Below are 9,818 nucleotides of genomic sequence, written 5' to 3' on the forward strand. Positions count from 1 at the left end.
TTGAGTAAGACTTGGAAAAAAAAAAAAGAATTTCGCTCATGAAGAAAAATTCTGACAAAAAATGTTCAAATAAAAAAAAAAAAAAAAGAAAATCCTGGAAAATATTTCTTTCTTAAAATTTTTTTCACTCAATAAAAAAATATTTTGGAAAAAATTCCATTCAGTTGGTTTAACACATGAAAAAAACACAGTAAAACATAAAGAAAAATAAATATAAATTCACTCAGTTTCACACGTTTCCTCAGAGGAAGAAATTAACAAATTTTCCTAAACAAAGAAAAAAATTCACTCGGTTTCACAAAAAGATTGTCATGACAAAACGTGCTCACAGAGAGATGAAAAAAATAAGGAACTTTTTTATTCTGCCAAAAATATTTTTTCACGTATGAAAAAAATTCTTGGAAAAAAATGTTCACATAAAAAAAACTTATTTTGAAAAAAATGTTTTCACTAATTTTCAAACATAAAAAAAAATCCTGGAAAAAAGTTTCAATTATTTTTACACATTTTCACAGACAAATTAAAAAATATTTTTCATCCTGCCAACAATTTAGCACATTTTTTCACACATGAAAAAACAAACAAAACTGACAAACACATTTTCCTGAACAAAAGAAAAAAAAAAAAGAAAATGAACTTTGTTTCACAAAAAAAGTTGTCATGACAAAACTTTCTTCACTCAGTGTCACGTTTTCACAGACAGAGGAGAAAATTAGGGAACTTTTTTATCCTGCGAAAAATATTTTATTCATGCAAACAAGTTCAGAATTTTTTAAAAACTTTTTTTCACACATGAAAAATAAATTTTCCTCGGAGAAAAAAGGTTCTCTTGAAATACACAGTTTTCACCCAGTTTCAGACATGGAAAAAGTTCCTTAATTTTATTTTTTTTAAACCAAGTGAATGTTTTAGAAGAACCTTTTTTTCATTTTTGAAACTAAGAAAAAAAAAAAATTCCGGATTTTTTCCTTTTTTATGTGTGAAATCAAGTGGAATGTTTTTTCTTAGGACAATTTTTGAAATGTTTGAAATTGAATGTTTTGAAATTGAGCAAAAAAAGTTTTTTTCAAGAGAATTTCCAGGAATTGTTTGTTTTCAATTTTTCAGAATTTTATTCCAAAGTGAAAATATATTTTTGGCAGGATAAAAAAGTTCCTTAATTTTTTTTCCTGTGTCTGTGAAAACATGTGAAACTGAGTGAAATTTGTAGTTTTTTCTTTTTGTTTAGGAAAATGTGTTTGTTTGTTAGTTTGTGTTTGATACAAAGTGTGAAACAAAGTCAAAATAATTTCTTTGGCAGGAAAAAAGTTGCTTTCTTTATGCGTCTTTTCTGGAGGATTGTTTTTCACGACTGGAAATGTTTTTGTTATTATTCATGTGTGAAACAGTGGAAAAAGGTTTGGGTGGGAGAAAAAGTTCCTTCATTTTTTTTTGTCACCTGTGAAAAAAAAAAATCCCATGAAAACAATCAATTCCTGAAAAAAATTCTTGAAAAAAACTTGTTTTACTCAATTTCAAACATGAAAAAAATTGTCCATAAAAAATGTTCCACTTTTTCACATGAAAAATAACACATTTTGCTGGAATGAAAAATGTTCTCTTGAAACTCTAAATTTCACCCAGTTTCAGTTAGAATCTTCTATTGTGTCAAACATATTGTTTTTTAACTCAGTTTTACACACAAAGTTTTCCACATATTTTCATATAGATGGCAATTCATTTTTTTTTTTTTTTTTTATTTTTTTTTTAAAATAGGGAACTTTTTCTCCGACCAAAACTTAAACATGAAAAACAACAAGCAAAGTTTCCTGGAACACAGACATGAAAAAAAAAATCTTCCTGAAAAAACTGTTTTCATTCAGTTTCACATGTTTTCACAGACAGAGGAAAAAAATTTAGGAACTTTTTTATGCAGCCAAAAATATTTTTTCACACACAAAAAAAAGATTGACAATTTTTTTCACTTGAAAATAAAATGATTCCTGGTTATTTATCTCCTAAATAACAATATTTATTGATTTATTTTCTTGCATCATCATTTATTGAGTAACTTATGCAGATTTGATTTTGGCAGTTTCAGTCCTCCATACATGGCATCTCTTAGCACTATATGACTGTTTGATAAATGGTTCATAACACATGGTTATTTCGGTGAAAGCAGATGTTTATTAATGTACAGTATCTGTAAATAACTTTTCCTATGAAGCTATATTTGTCATTATTGTTACTTAATATCCGTTTATACATCAGTCTTGGATTAAATGTGCACACAGGAGGAGTTCAAGTTGTTGATATACATGAATAAATCCTTAGAAATGTTTCTATAAACCATTTATCAAATGTTTCTAAACTGCTTATAAATACTTAATATGTGGTTAAAGTAGCAAACTGCTGTTTCGAAGCACTTATCATGGAATTATTCAGGGTAACTTGGAGTTTAACAGAGTTCATCTGCTCAGTTCAGTTTCTGGGAACTCAGTCAGATCACATATCTTGTCCAGCTGTCTGTCTGGTCCGACCGTCTGCTTCTGGTTCCCAGAAAGTTCCTGTGAGCTCAAATCTGACCCGACCCGATAACAAAGTGTCCGGCACACATGCAGGGCAGAGGCAGGGCCCGATGTCCCGCAGTAACATCGTGGCCAAGGTGTATTTACAGGTGATTATATCAGCTAATCGGTGGATTACAGCATGTTGAGTCCACACAAGCCTCTAAGCTGCAGAGAAAAGACAGCGCGGTCCGGTGGGATTTTCTGTTTAATCTGGTCCCAGAATGCAGCGGCCCCTCCCGCCCTCACATCTGGCCCGTCAGGATTTACTCTTGTAATCCTCGATTTTAAAACAATTTTATTATGCTTCATGGCTGATACGCTGGACTTTAATTATTAAAATGCAGCTTTCTACTTTAGCAATGAAATAATTACACATCCGTGTTCTATTAGCCTTCGCTAAGTAAGTAATGAGGTTGTGCCACAGTCAGCTGTGGCTGCGTGACGGCTGCAGGCCGGACACATCCTGTAGATTATTTCCAGGTATGTGATGTTGAGACGAGGCAGGTCGAGCCGCTGTCAGGTAGAAATCTGATGCATGTCACTGCTCGCAGGAATGTAACGGTATCATATTGTTATCGTGATATGATGCTTTTGTATCGTGACATGACGTCAGTGTCTTTTCCTGGTTTTAAAGGCCACATGTAAAGTGCAGTAAAGTGATGTCATTATCTGGACATATCAGATTATTCTACTCGCTCTGATATTTGCCTTCATCTACTTTGTCATTATTTTCACATTACTGATGACTATTTATCATCCCTGCAACATTATCGCAATATCCCGAGGTATTTTGTCAACAAGCAATTTGATTTTTGTCTTGTTTTAGCATTTATGAAGTTGCTAAAAATGCTTTTTAAAGGCAATTTCAAAATACTATACTATATCTATATATATGTATTTCAAAATTAGCCTGATAATAATGATGTATTGTTTTTCGAACGTATCGACATATCTATCAAATAAAACAATAAATCAAGGTTGTTTAAAGTTGGGGTTGTTGAACAAAGTTGGCCAGGTGTTCCCCGGACAATGTTTTTTATTTTAAATAATGACAATATAAATGGATCTTGATGTTTTCTGTCTTTCAGCAGATGAAGCGGGTTGATGGTAAGAAGCTTTTACAGAAGTCACGTATCTTGTAGTGCTTGTATCGTTTCCTTTGCTTCTCCTTGTCCCTCAAATACCAGAAACAGCTGGCAGCATGTTGTTTAAACGCTCAAAGCAATAAAATTCAAAACGGTTTATTCTTGTCATCCATGTTGCTCCCACATTCCAACATGAACACAGTGGAAGCTGGAGAAATGATTACCCAACTCAGAAAATAGGAGCATCCAGGAGGCAGGCGAATTCACCCAGAATCTGAAAATTGTGTGGTTATCTGCTCATCCTCATTTTTCGTTGTGAGCTGCAAAGAAAAAAAAAACAGCGTTCTCCTAAACAGCTGAAGCAGATGGGGACTTGTTTTAGAACATCAAAAAAAAAAAGAAAAATGATGAAATGGCTCCGTACGGCTCGTCTGGTGCAATCCAAGTCTCCAGAAGCCCCAAGAAGCCCTGAATTAATTTGAAAAGACCTCATGTACAACTGTGTTAAAGCTGATTCTTCACTTTAGCTAATAAGCTAAAAGCGTTAGCACAACATCAATCACACGTTCAGGGTGTGATAAACACCTTTGCAAATTATTTTAGGACCTCGAGGCTTCCAAAGCCTAAAATTATGCCGGACGGATGTTTATTTACACTTTAAAACAAGTCCCCATCCACTTCAGCTGTTCAGGAGAACGCTGCAGAAAACTTCACCTGACGTTCCATCAGCACGGTGGTGACTACAAAACGACTACATTTTCATTCTTCGGGTGAACTGTTCCTTTAAGTCTCAGTCCTGCTACAAAAGCTAAAAAAAGAAGTCATTTAAAAAGAATCAATTTCAAACACTAGATGTGTGTGTGTGTGTAGGTACAACACGCTCGTCCTCTGTGTTGTTGTTTACATCGCGTGGTCGTCGGTGCATTTCTCTGCAGTCGGCTGCAGACGTCCGCTGCACACAGCTGGGGGGCGGCGGACGGGTTAACACCACCTGCTGTGGCAGATGTCAAAAACCATGCTGTAAAAAATGTCCGATTAACACAAAGGGGCACTTTGGCAAATCCTGATTATAGGAGCACTTTCATTTATTAAACTCTGCCAATCCCCTGAACTCTTTCTGAGCGGGGATTAAAACCAGGTAGACACCATTGTCTATCTAAACAATCCCTCTTTAAGCTCTAGCGGTTTCCTGGTGCCCTGGACAGGCCCGGCTGGCTGGTCGCCTGCCTGTAATCTCAGTAGGGGCTTATAGGTCACTACAACCACTACACATTCCCATTCATCAACATCATCCCCTTTAGAAGCGACTAGGTGATTGGATTTAGGACATGTTTTACAGGGGCTGGAAAAAAAAGAGAACAGCGAAATAAAGCGTGTTTACAAGAGCTGTGCTGTGAAAAGGCCCACGGACGGGCGGCAGCCATATGGAATGGATAACCCTGTGAACATCTGCCCTCGATCAGGACCGCAGTGGCCGCCATTAGACCGGTGGGTCTGACCTTCACAGGAACATCTGGACGTCCTCTGCTCTCGACGTCCCCTGAACGCAGCATTTTACACACAGGTAGCTGCAGAGACCGACGAGGGAGGTTTAAACTACCAGTGACGATGATGCAGGTTAAACATGATGTTCATGGTCAACAGCAGGGGTCGGATTAGATCAGTGGTGAAAAGTAACTAAGTATATGTACTCGAGTATAAGTCTCAGATATGAGTGATACTTATACTCCACTACAATTTGACAGCAACTCTTATAGGGTCATTTTTTACTCAGTTACATTTAAAAATAACTTTATTTACCAGGCAGATTCTGAATAATAATACAAATTACAATCACATTACATTATTATCATTGTCATTATCATCATCATTATTATTATTATTATACATAATGTTTGTATTGTAACAGGTTAGAGTATGAAGTTACCCAAAAGTATATTAAGTAAACTAAAAGCAGCTCTACGTTTACAAGCTGCAACATTAAAGTGACACATCATTAAATATGGAATATATCATATATATATTTATACTTTCAGTATGTTTTGATGCCTTTACTTGTGTACTTATTATGTACGCAGGACTTTTACCTGTGACTACTTTTACTGGAGAAATGGATCTGAGTTCTTCTTCTGCCAAGTTGATTTGTTTCACAGATTTTCAGAATTCAGAATAAATGCACCGCTCCTCAGATTGTGTGAATTAAAGGATAAGTTCACCCCAAAATGAAAACTGAGTCATCCTCTACTCACTGTCACGCCGATGAAAGTCAAGTTTCAGATTCGTAGTTCACAAAACATTTCTGGAGCTTTGCGGCGTTCTCACAAACAACCGAAGCAGACGGGGACTTGTTTTATTAATCTTTTTTTCAGACCCAAAGAGATGAAATCATTCAATGTTTCGAAAAAAAACCCAGCAAAGACTACAAAAATAAATAAATAAAGGGAACAGTTATATTTAGAGGAGCATATTGTTTTGTCATCTGCTGGCTCAAGTTGCCCCCCGCGGGGACAAATAAAATATTTTGGATTGAATTCAACTTCTCTGTTTTATTAATCACCTCGCGACCCCTCAGACTCGCTCAACTAAACTTGTTGTATGTAAAACAGCTCCACCTCCAACAGCTACAACAGTACAAGGCTGTTGATGAATCAGAATTAATGTGATATATAGTAATATATATATTATTTTTTTTACATTTCTTTATCAGTACTGTTATTTCCTCCACCACAGGTCTGTCTGGACGCCCTGAACCCTCCACACAATCCCCTCCAGCAGCAGAAAGGTGATAATGTATTGCCAGCTGCTCTCTGGCATAAATTCATTCCACAAAGACGCGGCATATGCTCGAGGATCAAATGTCTTTATCCCGGTAAAAGTTGTGTTGTTTTCTAAATTAAAAGAGCATAAGGTCCCACTTTCACGCGACAATATAAAACTCAACCACCTCAATAATTGTATCAGCTTATAAGAAGCTTACTGTAATTACAATATTGTCTTCTTAGAGCGGGACGGCCCTAAAACACGAAATACAAATCACCCATTTCTAAATTAAATGGAGACTCATTCAAAGGGGAAGCTATACGAGAAAAGGACAGAGGGATTAACATGTAAGTCCGCCACATTTAATATTTACAGCACAATCGCGCAATTAATCTGACAATGTGTTCTGTGTCTAATACCTGAGCCGACTGGTACTGGACCATTATCACTGTGTGCGCCGCGGGGGAGGAGGGAGGCTGTTGATCCAAAGTGTGTGTGCACTGTAACCCAAAAACAACTTTCAATTTTAAAGAAGGTTGTTTCTTTATTCAGCCTCACTGTGGTGACGGGTTTTATAGATCTAAACATGGGCTGTAAAACGTAAGAGTCAAGCTGCTGGCTCTTAAAAATGGGGCCACACGACAAACTCTGCACTCAATGTTTAAATTAAGCCAGCAAGACTTAACAAGGAGAACTTGTGACAAGCAACGTTTGTTTCCTCCATAGTGTCGTTTTCTAGCTTTTGGATGAATAACAGACAGTGGCGTGCGCAGACTTTTTGAAGGACAGGGGTGAAAAGAAGGGCACTTTAGCGTGCGTTTTGGCTCCCAAGAGGGCACTTTAGCATGCGTTTTGGCTCCCAAGAGGGCACTTTAGCGCGTGTTTTGGCTCCCAAGAGGGCACTTTATCATGTTCTAACCAGCCAAGGGGGCAGTTTAGTGTGTTTTGCCAACCAAGAGGGCACTTTGGCCTGCTTTTTTGGCTCTCAGGAGGGCACTTTAGCGCAAGTTTTGGCTCTCAGGAGGGCACTTTAAAATTAAAAATGCCAAGTCACTGGCTTACAGAGTCCAAGGTCACACCTTCAAGTGTCTCGTTTCATCTGGCTTAAAGTTCAAAAACAAAAGTTATTCAGTTGACTAAAAAAACAAAAACATATCTTTGTTATCTTCACGTTTGAGACGATGGTTTAGCTTTCAACATTTTTGCTTCAAAACGACTTGAACAGCTGGCTGGACCTCAAGAAATGTTGCTTTGTGGTAGAAACTAATCTCACAGGAGAAACTTTGCAGATTCAGATAAATAACATGAAATATCATCAACACATAAATGATTATGAGCAAGTACTGAAGTATAAACTATTTAAATACCTTCTTGGATAAGCTGGAAACTTCATGCAATTGCTGCTAATGCTTTTCCTTATACAAGATTATGAAAGCACGACTTTTTCTGTATCATAGTTTATCGACTTATCACAACGTTTAAAACATTTTGAGAAGAAAACTTAAATTGCAAACCCACAATCAGCTCTTTTTGAGTACAATATGAATATTTCACATTTACAATCACTTTAAATAATGAGTATAAGGAGCACCTTCTTCAGGTGTGTGCTCATGCGTTTTCGTAAAGGCTATAAAATAAGAGCTGATAACATGAGATCAGCTATTGATTGATCCTCAGAGGGGAAGTTTGGCTGCTGCAGCGACACAAGAACTGAAAGATGTACAGACAAATAGAGAGGAGACACTTTATGACAAAGGTCATGACATCCTGAAGAGTTGCTTGGGAACAAATGAGGAACTAAGTGTTAGTTAACCCTTAGTTAATGAGTAACTACTAATAGAGTTTTATAGAGTTGCTAATTATTAGTCAGTAATAACGTCAATGAGGTATGAATCAAGAACAACAAGGTAATCATGAATTACTAGAGAACTGACCTAAAGATGAAATATTAACAAAATGTTCTAAGAAATGTTGCGTATGCCTGATGCATGACTGTAAATATTGATAGCTGTGTCTGTTTGTGAGAGAGAAAGGCACAAAATGGCTGACTAAAAGATCGCTTGGTCAGTTGCCAGGCATGGATATAAGACTGACACCTAGTCGTACTTAGTCGTACTCATTTAATACAAAATACTTACTTAGTAAGAAGTACAAAATGAAAAAGCATGACAATCCAATAAAAGATGTGTCTCAATCAACCAGTAAAGACATTTTCCATAAAAAATATTGATAAAAATAAGACACATTTTCAGGAAAAATAACTGAAATCCAATAAGAAGGGAGTCCTAGTAGCTCATTTAGTCCAGTCTGAGGTTCCAGTCCGACCCGTGGACCTCGACCCATTTCCTGTCGTCTCTAAAGCCACAAAAGGCCAAATAAATACTTTGAGGGAAAAAAAATGAGAAGAGGACGGGGTTTTTTTGTCTTTATAGACTTCAAGAAAACAGTTGAAATGTCAAGAACTAAGCTGAAATACAATTTTGTCGACTCTTCTGGTCCATCAAATCCAGTCAGAGGAGCGACTGACAGTCTGTTTATTACTGCATCCTTTGAGTGAAACGTTCTGTGTGTAGAGGAACAATCTCTTCAAAGTCCTCATACTGACGACTACACTGAGAAATCATTTCACTGTCACTAAATCTAAATCTGAAGTACAGTTTCACCACCTCATCTACATGAGACACTGTTGATGTCGTCTCAGCAGGTCGGCCTCAGTCTTGAAATGTCAAGTTTATTCTCGACATCTTGACTTTTCTCTTGAAGTGCAGAATGGAAAAAAAACAACCTCCTGATCTCATTTTATTTCACCTCTGGCCTTGATACTCTGCCACAGTTTCACATTCAAACAGTGCAGGAAGTCGTGTTGGCTTTATCTGTGAATCACTGGGTCACATGAGCTGAAAGCTACTGAAAATAAATGATATCTTTTAAAAATATGGGGGAAAAAAAATGAAAAGGCACTAAAATAAATGTAAAAAAGAGGTGCGTCTCATTCAACCAGTACAGGGAGACATTTGGTGTTGAGTTCGAGTCAATGGTGTCACATGACCTGGGAGCTAAAATATTAATGAAAAATATGAAGACTTTAATTAAAAATATTAAAAAATATATTTGAAAAACTGTGAAATCCAATAAAAGTGTAGAAGCAAAAATACAAAATTTTAAAATTATTAAAGGTTAAGTAACACTATGTGATTAATAGCGTAGTAGGCTATATGTAAAAGTAATGACACATGTAGTAGATAATGTCATAAAACTCTTCTCTTCTGTATTTTGTATTGAGTTGACAAACCAAATAATGTGCAATAACCCAAATTTAAACTGTAGCCTTATTTATCACACTGTATATAAATAGTTATATTTCTAGTAAAATGCACATTTCTTATATTTTGATTCTATTTTTTAATTATTCTTGCTTATTTAC

This window comes from Sparus aurata, chromosome 7 (assembly GCF_900880675.1).
Source record: "Sparus aurata chromosome 7, fSpaAur1.1, whole genome shotgun sequence".
NCBI lineage: Eukaryota > Metazoa > Chordata > Actinopteri > Spariformes > Sparidae > Sparus > Sparus aurata.